This window comes from Geospiza fortis, unplaced genomic scaffold (assembly GCF_000277835.1).
Source record: "Geospiza fortis unplaced genomic scaffold, GeoFor_1.0 scaffold1, whole genome shotgun sequence".
Classification (NCBI taxonomy): domain Eukaryota; kingdom Metazoa; phylum Chordata; class Aves; order Passeriformes; family Thraupidae; genus Geospiza; species Geospiza fortis.
The window spans coordinates 4,645,361-4,659,735 of record NW_005054320.1 but is presented as its reverse complement, the minus strand read 5'-3'; positions in this window follow the sequence as shown (position 1 = coordinate 4,659,735).

Here is a 14,375-nt window from a genome sequence, read left to right as displayed (position 1 = left end):
CTGTCCCACACTTGACTTTTCTCGTACTGCAGAAGAGTTCACCTCGGTACAAAGAAGGAAGCCTGAACACAGTGCAAAGGAGCAAGCTTCCAGGCAGGGCAGAAGAAATCAGCTTTGGCAGAATGCCTTTGCTTGGCACTGGTCAAAACAAGCATATGGAAAAGGGAAGTGAATGAGGAATGCTCTGTCTGGGAAGATTGGTACATGGTGTGGAGTCCTGCAAGACAGGCTTTTAGACAGGAGTTCACTGCTGTTTGACATGCCCTGTGAAAACCTGAGTGCTCCCACACTTTTGAATTTTCCTCTGGGCAGCATTTATCAAGAGGACATGCAGGCTACATCCTCTTTTCCAACCTTTCTTTCCCTTTTTCTTGCTGTCTGCTTTACACCCAGCTGAGCAGAATCTGCAGTGGATGGCAAATTTAGCTGCTTTGCTTTGTTTTGCACCCCCCAGCCCTGGCTCCTGTGCTGTCCAGCTCTCTGTGCTCAGCAGCAGCTGTTTTACACAGTGGGCTTGCACTGGCTGACCTGCAGCCTCTGTTTATGCCTGTTTTGGTGTGGGAGCTGCTGCAAACCCTCTGCTGTGAGCAGTCAATATTCAAGATTCGATATTCGGGTGGTGTGATTGGTCAATGAGGTGACAGAGCCATGCCTTTGTTCCCTGATTAGATGACTGAACCTTTGTTAATTACTTCTGCCAGAAATGAAGTCTGTTTTGTGATTAAGTGGTTCTAAGCTACAGGCTTGAGATTTACTCCCTGTGAACTCTTGTTCTAATGGGACTTTGCACGTGTGAGGGCTGTCTAAAGCATGTATAAACAGAGTATGAAAATGGCCAGAGTCATATTCTATTTCTAATCTGTTAAAAATGGTTGACCTGCATGTCTTTGCTATGCATTTGGCTCTAGTAGCGAGAGCCTGCCCTTGCAGGACACAAACCCTCTTTTGGCACGTGTTCTCCCAGGGTGTCTGCAGTCCCAAAGCCACATCACACACCACAGCATGGAACAGACTGGCTAAAATCCCTGTACCAATGCAATAGCAGCCCATAATCTTGCACTGACAAACATATGGAGTGAGCTGGGAAGAAAACAGCATTGACTCTGAGACCGTGTGCCCTGCTGCATCAGCTCCTGTTACAATTTTGATCTGGATTGGGTGAAGGCAAAAATGTAGCTGTTGATTGAAGAAGCAAACCAGAAGCCACAGAGGGATGATTTTTAATACTGCCTTTATGCCACATAGTAGAAGACAGATGGTATCTTATACTAAATAGAGTCCTTTGGAGCAAAGTTAAATCCTAGAAATGTTCTGGTAAAATTTTCAGCCAGCTGAATGAATTAATACTGGGTTGTCTCTTTGTGTCACATAGCCACAACATTTTCAACCCATTGGTAAAATAATGGATGCTATTAACTGTTAATAACTGTGTTATTAACGGTGTGCTCAGAGCCCCAGTATCATAGCAGAGAGTAACTGGAAACTTAATTATTTGGGTGAGATTTAATTATCAGTCATGTCAGTTGCATCTACTTTCTTCACTATGTGAGAAAGCACAGAAATGCTGTTTTCCCTAACCAAAAAATACTACAAATCTCACTGTTACTCTAGGCCTGATGGAACAAGAAGCAATGATTTCAGCATTTCTTTTGGCTTTTGTGAATGTAATTCTCACCCCAGTATATCAGAGTATACCTCTGGGAAAAAGATGCTTTCATCCAGCCTGTGGAAAACCTGAGAGATGGGTGCTTATAAATTCCTTGGAAATGCAGGCAGAAAGAAAGCTGCTTTTTTATTTAGCTCCCCTGCTCAACCTTTTTACTGATCTAATGGAAAAAGGCCAGAGTTAAGATTCAGAGCAACCATATGTACAAGAACTGCCTTAATTTAAATGTCCTGTTGAATACAATATGATCTTAAAATGATGCATGATGGAAATTCTTCTCAGACTGGTGCAGTGCATTAGCATTAGTCATTGCAGCAGGACTGGGTGGAGCACATTAGAAGTCGTCACTGTGATGGATGCGTGGCACGCATTAAAATGAAAATCATTGCAATGGACCAAGCAGAAAACACAGGAATTAAAGTTTCTGTGATGGATTCTGTGAAACACATCAGAATTTGAGTGACTGTGAGTCATAAAAGGCATAAGGGCCTGCATGTCCCTCATCCTGAATGGGTACTTTCTAAAGGATGAATGACAGGGCTGCCTGTTATATCAATTACCTGCAGTGCTGTGGAAAGCCTCATGGATGGAATAACTGATGAGTCAGGATTCCTTGGTTCCGCTGTCAGCTCTGCTGCTGACTCATTTTGTACCCTTGAGTGATAAACTTCCCTCTCTCTTCCCCATCATGTGCATGGCACTGTGTTTACCCTTCCTTATAAAGAATTGAGACCTGTTTCTGCCACAAGTCTAATGTATGTCTAATATTATGCATTGGAAATGGTCCCAGTGCCTTATGAATGAGTCTTTGGAGGGTGGAAGCCGTAGAATATGCAGATGAAAAGTGCTAAATATAGTCACATACCATCAGATTTGTGTGTGAATCTTATTTTTGCTGTTTGATGATGTTTCTCATTTTCAGGAATTGTTTTGTTTTGGTTTTTTTTTTTTTGAGAAGTCCATGTGAGACTGGCCAGACATTAAGGAACTCTTTCTGTTCCTTTCTGATGGACTCTTAGATTGGGTCTTAAAGATGAAAGCTCCATTTCATGACTTTATCCACCTATCCACAGTATGTTCCCAAGCTAGTTAAAATTAAACTTAGCTATCAAAATGCTAAACTTGATAGCTCATTTATCTTTCTGTCTCCCAACTCTACATTACAATACAGCAGTGATTGATCTTGCGTCTTCAAGGTACTATATAGTATAAAAACTAAGAGAAGATTAATTAAAAGCCGTCACATCCAGACAGGTTTTTAAATAAGTTTTAGATTTAGACAATATATCAGCTGAAGCATAAAGATTCCGAGACCATAAGCCTGTAACTTCAAGTAAGTTTGCTTTCCTTCAGGACACAGAAAACCCCATTTCACCACAGACTAGCATCAAAGTCTGGTTTGGTCAGGCAGGCCCGTGGCAAGAGGCAGGAAGCTGTCGCATTCCTGGGCTCTCCAGCACTGGTGAATGTGATGTCCTTGAGGACTCCTGCAGGCTCAGGGGAGGATGTCAGCTCATGGCCGGATGGTGAGTTGGAGATGGTACCGAGGCAATCTTTTAAAGCCGCCCCCAGCTCCTCCAAGCATGGAGAAACTTGTCTGGGCAGCATGTCTAAATGACTTAAATTGAGCCCAAAATCAGAGACAGCTGCATTTGAGCTGTCAGTGTCTGACTGTGGGAGCTGCAGAACAACACTAAACAATCCAGTTTTATGGTATTTTTGGCTAAAGAAGGACATATGATTGCTGCTCAGTGTCAGCTTTCTGGCACCACTGTTTGTCCAAACAATTGTTAAGCTATGCAGGATCCTCAGAAGCCCTCAGTGCTTGCAGTTCTTGTTCACTGAACTTAGGGACTATCCAAAAACCTGGCTCTTCCCTGCCAGGAACTATCAGGGGCTGAATCCTTTGGAAAGACCCCCTACAGTGGATGCTGAACTCCTGAATATCTGGCCTGTAGATCACTGAGTGTTTAATGACCACTTTGCTCTTGCCCACCTTTAGTCTGTGTCAGCAAATTCATCTTGAGAAAGACAAAATGGTGAGGCTCTTACATTTTCATGAGTTTGTTTAAAGGGAGACATTTAATCCACCTGACAGCTAAAATAAGTTAGCAGGGTGTGGGATGGCTGCCATGAGAGTGTTCAAGAGCTCCCCGTTTTGCTTGTACAGTGGCAAAGTACCTTGATCACATCCAGCTGATTCAGGGATTTTTGCCTTGGGGGAGCACAAGGGAGGGGAAAACAAAATGAATGGCAGTGATTCCACTTTACAGGGGGGGTCAACAAAAATCCCTGCAGCATGAGTTTGGTCCAGCTATGTCCCCTGTTACACACTGGTGTAATTATTGGCAGAACAGGGCTCTTTGTCTCTAATTTACAACATTCCATCCATTATAAGGAATTAAAATATATATTTTTGGGGTCTTTCTCTCCCACACTTTGTTTTCCTTCCACTTCTGTTGATTTCAATAAGTAGATGATTTCTGTGCTGTTTGGTGTACTCCCTAAAAGTGCCAATTAACTTTGTATGAAATAAGAGAACTCTTTTGAATTTGCATTAGTTACGTGTTTGTGTCTTTAAACGTTAGTTGTCAGGATGCATCATGCTCTGAGTTTTTTCCCCCTGTGTTTTGTAAACAGGATATGTTTTACTTTCACTGCTGAAAAGCAATTTGAGTCAGGACGGATACCAAAGACATGTCTCCTTTTACTTTTTCAGAATTTGATTGTGTGTGCTTTTTATCAATCCCAAATTCATTTACTTTCCCTTAACTGAACTGATTGTACCATGTACTTCCTCTTGAAGAAAATTCTGCTACTGGGAAGATGGCAGTCCAAGAGCTAATCACGGGGATATGGCAAACTTCTCATGCCTCATATTAAGCTGTTTCATGCATCAGATGTGCACACATTTTAATTCAGGTGTTTCCCAGTCCACGCTCCCCTTAGGAAAGAGAAAAGCAGAGAGACTGGTGAGAAAGAAAAAAACAGCTATTGAAAAAAATGAGGTGAACAGGCAGCTGGGAATAAGCTAGAATGAATGTCAAATATGGGACAGAAATGGGAAGAGGGAAAATAAAAAGGAAAAATAGAAATGCATCAACAGACTATACGCAATATATCTATAGAAGGTTAGGGACCTATGGCAACCTAAACACAAGAAAAGGCTTTATTAGTTGCCATTGGGTATGCTTCTTGTTCTCCTATAATATGAGGAGTCAGGGTCTCAGTCTGAGAACCATCTGAGTGCCTCCTGGCTTCTATGCTGAGTTTCCTTTGGGAATTACCACTCGGGTAATGCTCTCAGTCTTTTCAACTCTCAGCTTGGAGCTGTCTGCAGTTGGTGTGGTTTGATCTTTGGTATGGTTGATCTTCTATCCAGTATATTCTTCTGGAGAGTTTGGAGGCTGTTGGTGCTGGAGGAGCAGAAACACAGTAGAAGGGCATGAGACTGAAGTATACATTCTGTGGAGCCACCCATCCTGGCCATTTGTCATAGGCTTTGCAGTGAATGCAGCAGCTTTGTCAGTGCTTTGGGTCCAGTCTTTCAGTCATCTGTGCCATTCTGCTTCTTCTTGCTCTAGGAGATTTGAAAAACTTGGTGCTGTATGGTAGACTGCCCCAACCCATTTGAGGTATTTTTAGCCTTCATTCTCCTTTGCCAGTTTTCTTCCCTTCTATCTTGTCTTCTCCTTTCACCTCATCTTTCTGCCTTTGCTCTTTCTTCTGCACTTCATTAAGATGCTAACACAAGTCCTCCTACTAAAGCCTTGCTTGTTCCTTCCAATGACTTTAGTCCTCACTGCCAAAAAAGGAGCAAAAAACCATGGGGCCTCATAGAGAGGGGGAACCTGGAGGAATGGCTGAAGGTAAGTGATAGACCTGCAGTAAAAGACCTCATACTATCATAGAATCATAGAATCATGTGCTGAGTTGGAAGGGGCCCATACGGGTGATTGAATCCAGCTCCTGGCCCTATACAGCATATGCCAAGAGTCGCACCATGTACTTGAGGATGCTTCTTGAACTCTCTCAGGCTTGGTGCTGAGACCACTTCTCTGAGGAGCCTGTTCCAGTGCTCAGTCACATTCTAGGTGAAAAACTTCCTACTGGTATCCAATCTATACTTGCCCTGACTCAGCTTTATGCCACTTCACAAGAAGTGTCACTGGTTGCCAGTGACCGCCTGCCACTGGTCGCAAGAATGAAGAGGTCTCTACATGTCCTCTGTTTCCCCTGGTGAGGATGTTGAAGACAATGAGGTCTGCTCTGTGCTACCTCTAAGACTCTGGGAATGGAAGGAACCTGCCTCCTCACTGGTTTATTTATTCCACTCACCGTCAAGGTTAAACTTTCTTGTCTAACCTATACCAATTCCTTTCAAGCTGCTCTGTGTAGATCTGTGTTTCTGTATGTTGTAGACACAGCTATGGTGTTAATCTCTCATTTGTGTGAAATCCTGAGTGTGGAAGTGATTTGTCTCCTCTGAAGATCAAGAACAGAGAGAACTGAGCAGGACTGCAAGCAGACATGTGCTCTTCATGTAGTATTTCAGTTTCTGACAAAACTGAAAATGCAGTAGAAACAGGTGAGCTTTCACTTGGGATGGCCATACTGGGAAGAAAGCAGGCAGAAATTAAATACCTTCAGCAAGGCTGGATCTCATCTCCCATACAAGAGATGCTTGTGGAACCCAGTTCATCTGGGGCCATCATCCAGACCACACCTGCTCCTAATGACATGCAGCCAGTAGTAAAACAACCATCTCTTATGGTCAAATGCTTCTGAAACAGAAATCAAATTTGGCAGTGCCAGCGTGGCTATTTTATGCCTGCCAGTGGTTCAGACAAGAACGTGGGCTATTGATGTCACTGATACAAGACTCAAACACAGAGAGATTACCAAAGAACAAAGGAAGTAAAGGAAGAGTATGCTTTACTTGATGGCCCAAGGTTTACACCTTAATAGCAGGTTGTGATTCAATTCTGTACACAGGTGAACACAAGACAAGTATTGTGAAAAAAATGCCATTTCCAGGGAGCTTTGTGTACAGCCTCCAACATACTTTTGTGAAATATACACAAAATATCTACATAATGATAGCAAAATTATTTTGGATTTTCAAAGTCATTGGAAAGTTATACACACATGCAAATGCATGCAAACAGAGGAATAGTAAGTATCACAGGTGGAGGGATGAACAGAAGAAGCACTTTGCCTGCTCAGCTATGCCAGGTTCTCATCACAGGCAGCAATTTTAGTTTGAGAGCATCTGATAATTCTTGTTTCCAGATAAAACTTTTCCACACTATTGGAAATAGTGAATTTGGTTCTGGCTGGAAGCAAGGAGAAGAATGAAAAAGGTGAAAGACTCCCAGACTTCCAAAGCTTACTAAAATTATAGTGGAGGAGTTTTGACAAAGTTTTAATCTTTTTTAATATGAGAATTTCATTGTGGTTCTAAAATCAGTTTAATTTGGCCCTATGTCACTCCTGACATGTTTGAAGACGTGCTGTTCATTTCAAGCTGGGACAGCTCTCTGCAAAATTTAGATTTAGTTATAAACTTCCTTAGGGTGTTTATGTCTTAAGGCAGGTACATCTGATAGCCTTGATGGATTATACCAACACCTCCTGCTCATAAGCAGGAGCATGGGAGAAATGCCACCAGCAAGGGAAGAGACAGAGCAACGAAGGACTCCAACATGTGGCTGTCAGTCATGGTGGCCACCGACTGAGCATACACATCCAGATTTAGACCAGTTCCAAATTGCTCTCAGTCTGCTGTACATTCAGAACCAGACCCAGGTCCAAGTTAGGGTGCATTGGTGGTGGACACATTATTCTGGGTGGAGTGTTTTTGGTGTCCAGCATTGGCCTGGACATGGTCTTCTTGTAGGAGACATCCAGTGAAGGTGCTGTTGAGCAGATACTACAGTGATGTGGACGCTGCATTTGGAAATTTACTTTCCCTGCTGTCTTCTAAGCACCTGGACTCAAAGACAAGCACGTCTGCCTCCAGAGTTCTTGGAAAATGGATTTGACACATGTATTTTTCTTTCCTGATCAAGAAAAGAAAACTCAAAACTACAGACCCCCACCCAGCATGCGAAGATGACAGCGTGTGAGAATGGCTGCCGGAAAAAAAGCCACAGTCACAGGAAATTACCTTAATAGAGTGAAAATTAAGAAACGACCGACAATGTCGTCTGTCTCCAGGATACAAGCAGTATTTTCATGCCTTGCCAATTATTCTGCTTGCATCAATTTTGGTTTATTTTTATTAAGTTTCATGTTTCTTTTTTTTATTTTAAGAGGTGATATAATGAATTTAAAAAAGGGTGAAAGCTCAGAAAGTATTTAATTTTTGTTTTAATAAGGAAATAATTATACTTTTAATTCCATGAACAGGAAAGGAACCAACCAATTGGGTTTTTCCATCTTTTTCATGTTATTTTATGCCTGTAAAAAGGTTGATTACTCTATTTAAGTGGATTATCTTGCCACTGAAAGGAAAGTGGGAAATGAGTTAGAGAGGTAGGGTTAATTTCCTTCACGACTATCTAAATGTGTGCATACATATATTTGCTATGTGCTATTTGAGAAATGCACTTATTTAGCTTTGCAAGGTCACCTTAACCTTAAGAATTAATGGAACAGACCATTAGCTACAAGAGGATATAGAAGCAAATTCCCCAACAAATTGTGCACAGATAATGCAAGCCTGTTCCTCGCTGCCTACCAGGGCCCCATTTATAGCTTGGAAAAGGATGCAGGGGAGGACTTGTCTCACTTAGGGATGGGTATCTATGTCCTAGATTTACCCCTGCTAGGCATCTGCATGCCATTATTGTTAATGGATACAGAGGAGAGTGCCTCAGCAGATGAAACATAGGTGTTTGTTTTAGGATGAGATGAACTGCACCCTAAACAGCATTAGTTATATTGATTAGAGCTTTACTGGCTTACAAGGGAAGCTTAGAATGGCTTCCCCAGGTGCAAATTTCTACATCTCATGTCCCTGTATTTACTTGGGCAAATCCCACTGTCCATACTGTAATTAATCCTTCTGCTAGTCCAAAATGGTCAGTGAAGTGCAAGATGCAGAGATTTCTCTGTTGGTCCTTCCATTAGCTCCTAGATAGTGGCCAGTTTTTTGTCCTACTCACTCATCACTGGTACCAGACCCCCTCTGACCTGAAGTGGAACACTTCTCTTTGAAGATAAGGGGTGTGACTTTGCTGCTACAGAATGAAGCAAGAACACTCTGTGTGACAAAAGCAGGGGATTATATCCCTAGGGAACATTTACTAGGTTGTACATGATCTGTTGAGCAGGGAGGATAGATCTGATGCATGAACATCCCAAATGTTTCACCCAACTGATTACTATCTAATATAATTGCTGAATTTCAAAGTCCTTCATCTGCTGCATTACAGCAGCAAGGATTTGTAGTTTGGTCTTCTGAACCCACAGCTTTCCTGATTTTCAGGTTTGATAGGCAGAGAGCTGCATTTATTAAGGTGTTTATCACTTTTCAGAAATGTAGGTGAGAGTAATTGCACAACAGAGGGGAGTAATTTCAGAAATACAAGGGAAGACTAACATCAGTTGTGCAGTGAAGATTACCTGGGAAAGCCAGAGAGAGGATTTGCCTCAGATTCGTGCTTGTCCTGGAGACAGAAGACAGCGTCTTTCAAAGGAAGATGAAGTTATTATCTCCCTTCTTCAGAAAGCTTTCCTCTTCCTCAGAGGAGATTTTCCCTGGGGTTGTTGAGTCACTGGCCAGTACATTTTCCTCAGCTGCTGTGGCAGGCCAAGCCTCTGTGCAGTGACTCTTCACCTTCTGGTGCCCTGCAAGGAAGACAGATGTCGAGAACAGCCACGCTTTTAAAAACCAGAAACAACCAAACATTTCCAGAAGAAATTTCACCCCATATAGCAAGTTCAAACCTAGCAAAAGGCACTGCACTTCATGGGTGATTTACACACGCTGTGGACCTGCAGCAGTCTGCAGGTCACCAGTGTGAAACCACATAGATTTGAGTGTGCTCTCTTGAGAGTCTGACCAGACAACTGCTGAAATTGTTACCACTCGCTCCTTGAACTGTTTAGTAACACAAGTGACAATGATTCTACTTGCAGCAATGAAGGTTAGAAACTCAACAGGAGATGTATTTGACTTTTTTTTTTTTTAGTATAAGGATTTTCTTTTTGTAAGGGCTGATTTTATGAAAGCTGCAGGGTCTGTAGAAATGTGCCCCATTTGATGAAATTTCACTCTGAAAACTTATCAACTCAAAACTTATCAACTTAACTCCTCGCTTTCAGGAGGTTGAAATGTTTCATTTAGGCTTTTTTATAACGTCTTGCTTGGATTCCTATTTTCTCTTTGGAACTACACTATAATGTAACATTAAAGTTAAGATACATATAAAACATTCTGATTGACCTAAAATGATCAATTTTTCACTGAGACTTTCTAGGTTTATTTTGTTTTGTTTTTCCTTAACAAAGACAAATATGAAATTGCAGATCTTCCTTTGGCATAGAGATCCCAAATTTTGCTCATGTCTATTAAATCATTGGATTAGACATGTACACAGATAATATTTTTTATACTGCCATCTTCCATACAAAAACTGCCAAATCCAGGTGGCAGAGATTCACAATTGCCTTGTGAAATGGAAAAGATCATGGGAGATACAAGGATGTAGGAAGTCAATTCTGTGTAATTTCCTATTGGGTATGGTACTTGGCAATCTCCCTGTGAGGTAGTATAATTGACTTCTATGTCTGCTGTACCTTGGAGACTCAGAGACTCTAAATATAATTTTTTAACAGCATGTCTCTGGGGCCCTATTTTGCTCTGTTATTTCTTCTACTCTCTTTTTCTTCTTCTTCTTCTTCTTTTTTTAATTCTATTTTTATGGATATAATGTTCCAGGTGCAATAGGTTAAACTACATTTCAAGAGATCTTGTGTCATTTTTACCTGACTTGAAACAATATTTTCTTCTAATGTGTAAGACTAAAAATTTTGAGGAGAAGAGTTCTCTTTTAATTTTCTCTCAAGTATATAACCACTTGAAATTTCATGATGTCCCAAACCTCCAGGCTTTTGGAGAAATTCTTCAGATGACTCCATACTTTGCTCTCCCCATTATCACAGTCCTCTCCAGAAGAGTTTCTGTGCTGCCACTGTGTTTTTCTTCTGTTCAGTGAAAATTTCTCCACAAGGGCTAGATGTGATTACATGGCAGTGTTCCACGTCTATGATCCCAGCTTAATGGAAGGAAAGAGACAGAAAAAATATGGACGTGCTTGGGGATACAGATGAAAGATAAGGATCATTCACAGAGGAAAACAAGAACAAACAGGAAGACCCCCAGCAGACGAATCAGCAAATGAGAGCAGTACACTGCCATGAGTCCCAAAGGCTTGGTTTGTTTTCCAAGCGCTGCCTGAAGCAGCATAAATTTCTCAGTCCATGCACCTCTCAGAGCAGGCTCCAGGGACAGAATAGCAAAGCATCCATAGCATAGAGCCTCTCATGCATCCGAGACACTCCAGGCCCTCACCTTCCTGCTACCCAGCTCTGTACTTCCTACAACGCCTCTCTCTCCTTCCCCTTCATCCGAGCTGCAGTTTGCTGCATGACAGGGAGGATCACAAGGGGCTGAGTCATTGCCCTCAACACTTCCCTGCAACTTCTGTGCCTTCCTGTCCAAGCTGCTTCAGCAAGGCATCCTCCAGGGCTTTGGCACAGATTGTTGCCTACACTGGAAAATTTGGCCTTTGTGTGTGCTTCCATAGCCACAGCCCAGGACTCATTGGACTTGTTTTGTTCTAGCAAGACTATTGTTTCCTTTTACATCCAGTGGTGAATTCCACAATGAAGATCTGTGAAACCAAAGATCATTCTGTGAAGAAATCTGATGGCTGTCCTTCACGGTGGAACAAGTGTTACTGCCAGAATTCTGCTAGAGAAAGCTAAAAATGCCTGTGCCATGCTAAGGACTGTGCTCAGATCAGTGAGAGAAGCTCAGGTGACCTACAGTGAGATTTCTTGCATGCACAGAGGCAGTAGGAATCACAGGGCTGATATAATTGGGAAGCTTTTCAGGAAGTCTAACCACTGAGAGACATTCCCAATAGGAGAGCCATCCGAGAGATGATTCCTGCGTGCCTGAGAGACTGCTATCTGGCATGAAGACTGCACAAATAATAATGAGATTTTAGTCTAGGAAAGAGAGTGAAAGTTCAGGAAAGTCTTGTACAATGCTTGTCCTTGTGGGTTTTCTTGTTTGGTTTTTTTTTGGGTGGGTTTTTTTTGGTTTGGTTTTTTTTTTTTTGGTAGTTGTTGCTTAAAACACAGAAAGAGCAACATGGGTAAAAGAGTATATAACAATAGATGGATGTGTAGCAAGGAAGGAAACAAAAAGGCAATGAAGATGAGAGCACGAATGTTGACTGGAACACTAGTGAAAGTAGTGATAGTGTTTGGGGAGCATTTGTATACAGTTTAGCTGGGAAAATGGGCAAGATTAGACTGAAACAGTGAAGGTGCATCAACATTAATCCAAGGAACATAAGAAACAGCAAAACACCTGTGTTATAAACTGGTTATTTGAAAAACATGCTAGAGTCACAGTCATGACTGGGACATAGGTATTAAATGTATATAGTTTTCAGAAAAGACAGAAACAAGGAGAAAGTTAGGTAGGATTATGCCCATTAAGGGTGTGATGGGAAGATGATTTGTAGCACAGTAAAGGCTTGGGTTAAAATCACATTGGGAAGGAACTGAAAAAATGTTACTCCTGGATGTGTGCTTTAGCCCATGGGATTGTGAAGCACTTCCACATGTAAGAAAGAGGAATATAACTGGGAATTGAGTCAGTTTAGAAGGCTGTATTTTCCAAAATGTAGATTGTAAAATAAGGGCTATTAATAAAAGTAGGGCCCGGTTATTCTTGAATGTGATAGCTAAAAGACTTCATCACCAAATAATCACTGAGCCTCATCAAAAGTGCTGCTGTTGTAGCCTTGATTTCAGTTAGCAGAGAGAATTTTCCAGGAGAGCTTTATGTGGGACCTAACAATAGATTGATCATGAGTTGGATAGCAACATGGTAAATAACAGGCAATTTGATTTTGTCAGGAGCAAATTGTATAAAGCCAACCTGATTTCCTACTCTGACAGGTAACAAGCCTTGTAGATAACGAAAAAGCACCTTGACTTGTTAGGTTTTGACACTGTCTTATGTGAGACTTCCATTAGCAGTCTAGAGCAATGCAGCCTGGATGAAATTACTATGATATGGATTCCAAACTGTTTGAAAAACTGCACTTGTGAAAGTTACCAGTGACTCACTGGCTGACTAGAAGGATGCATCCAGGTGGACACCATGGTCTCTAATGACTTAGGTTATGGAAGAAGGCATGCCCTTAATAAATGATAGAATAAATACCCTGTTGAAAATCATATACATTGTAGAGGGAACAGGATTAAAATTCAAAATTACCTGGATGAATTGGAGACATAATCTGAAAAAAAAAAAAAAAGAAGAGATGCAAATCAATGAAGCTGAGTACGAGCTAGTCAGAAGCAATCGATAATGCCAGCACAACATGGGAACAGCTGAGTGTAGTTCTGCTGAGAAGGATATAGAGGGTTACAGTGGATCACAAACTGCCTGTGAGTCAATAATAGTAAATCACCTGTTGCAAAGAAAGCAAACACATGCTGGGATATATAAACAGGAGCATCACGTGTAAGGTACGTGAAGTAATCCTTCAGACTTAACTGCATCAAGTTTTGGATGTTACATTTTAAGAAAGATGCAGGTTTCCTGGGCTTCAGTCCAGAAAACAAAACAAAGAATTCTCAGAGATTTAGAAACCACAAATAGTGGGGAAAGATTGAACGAGCTAGGAGCTGGTTAGCCTGGGAAGAGAGGTCTCAAAGGGTTTATGAGGAAGGAGGAAGCTGCCATGAAGACAATAACCTTTTCTTTGCGTCCATGGCAGAGAGGACAAGTAATAATGGCCTTAAATTGCAGGAAAAGAGATTCAGATGAGACATTGGGGAACACTTTTTTGAGGTGAGGGGGAAGTAATACAAGGAACAGATAGCTTGGGGAGGTTATGGATTCTGCCAGTGGCTGTTTAAACGAGCAGATTAAACACATGCCTGTCAGGAGTGATGGAGGTCTGGACAGCTGATCACTGCTTGGGGCAGAGATGGACTGTATGACCTCTTAAGGTCCCTTCAAGTCCTACAGCTATATGTTTTAGTTCAGAAACAGTGGTCAGATAAATAAGAATGAGTCATGAATGTGAGTTCCCTTTTATTTCCAAAGGGCAATTTTTTTTTTTTTTTCAAGCAAAGAAAACAGTAAGTCAGCTGGACTTGGGAAATTAGAGACTTTAAAGGAGGAGGAGTAACATAATGCATTTAAATAATACATTCAAGCAGGTACTGCAAAATGATTTGTAATTTGCATCCTAGGAAAAGAGAGTAAACCTGGAGGAGATGAATGAGCAACTATTTTTAAAACCGTAATTTTAAAAATATCTCAGCCACAAGCAGAGAACCTAGAAGGAACAGAGGAGGGCAGAAGCAGCACGTAGTCTACAGTATTAACAAATTTCTGAAACCTGCCATCCCTAAATACAAAGATCAAAGAAATAATTTGTGGTGGCAC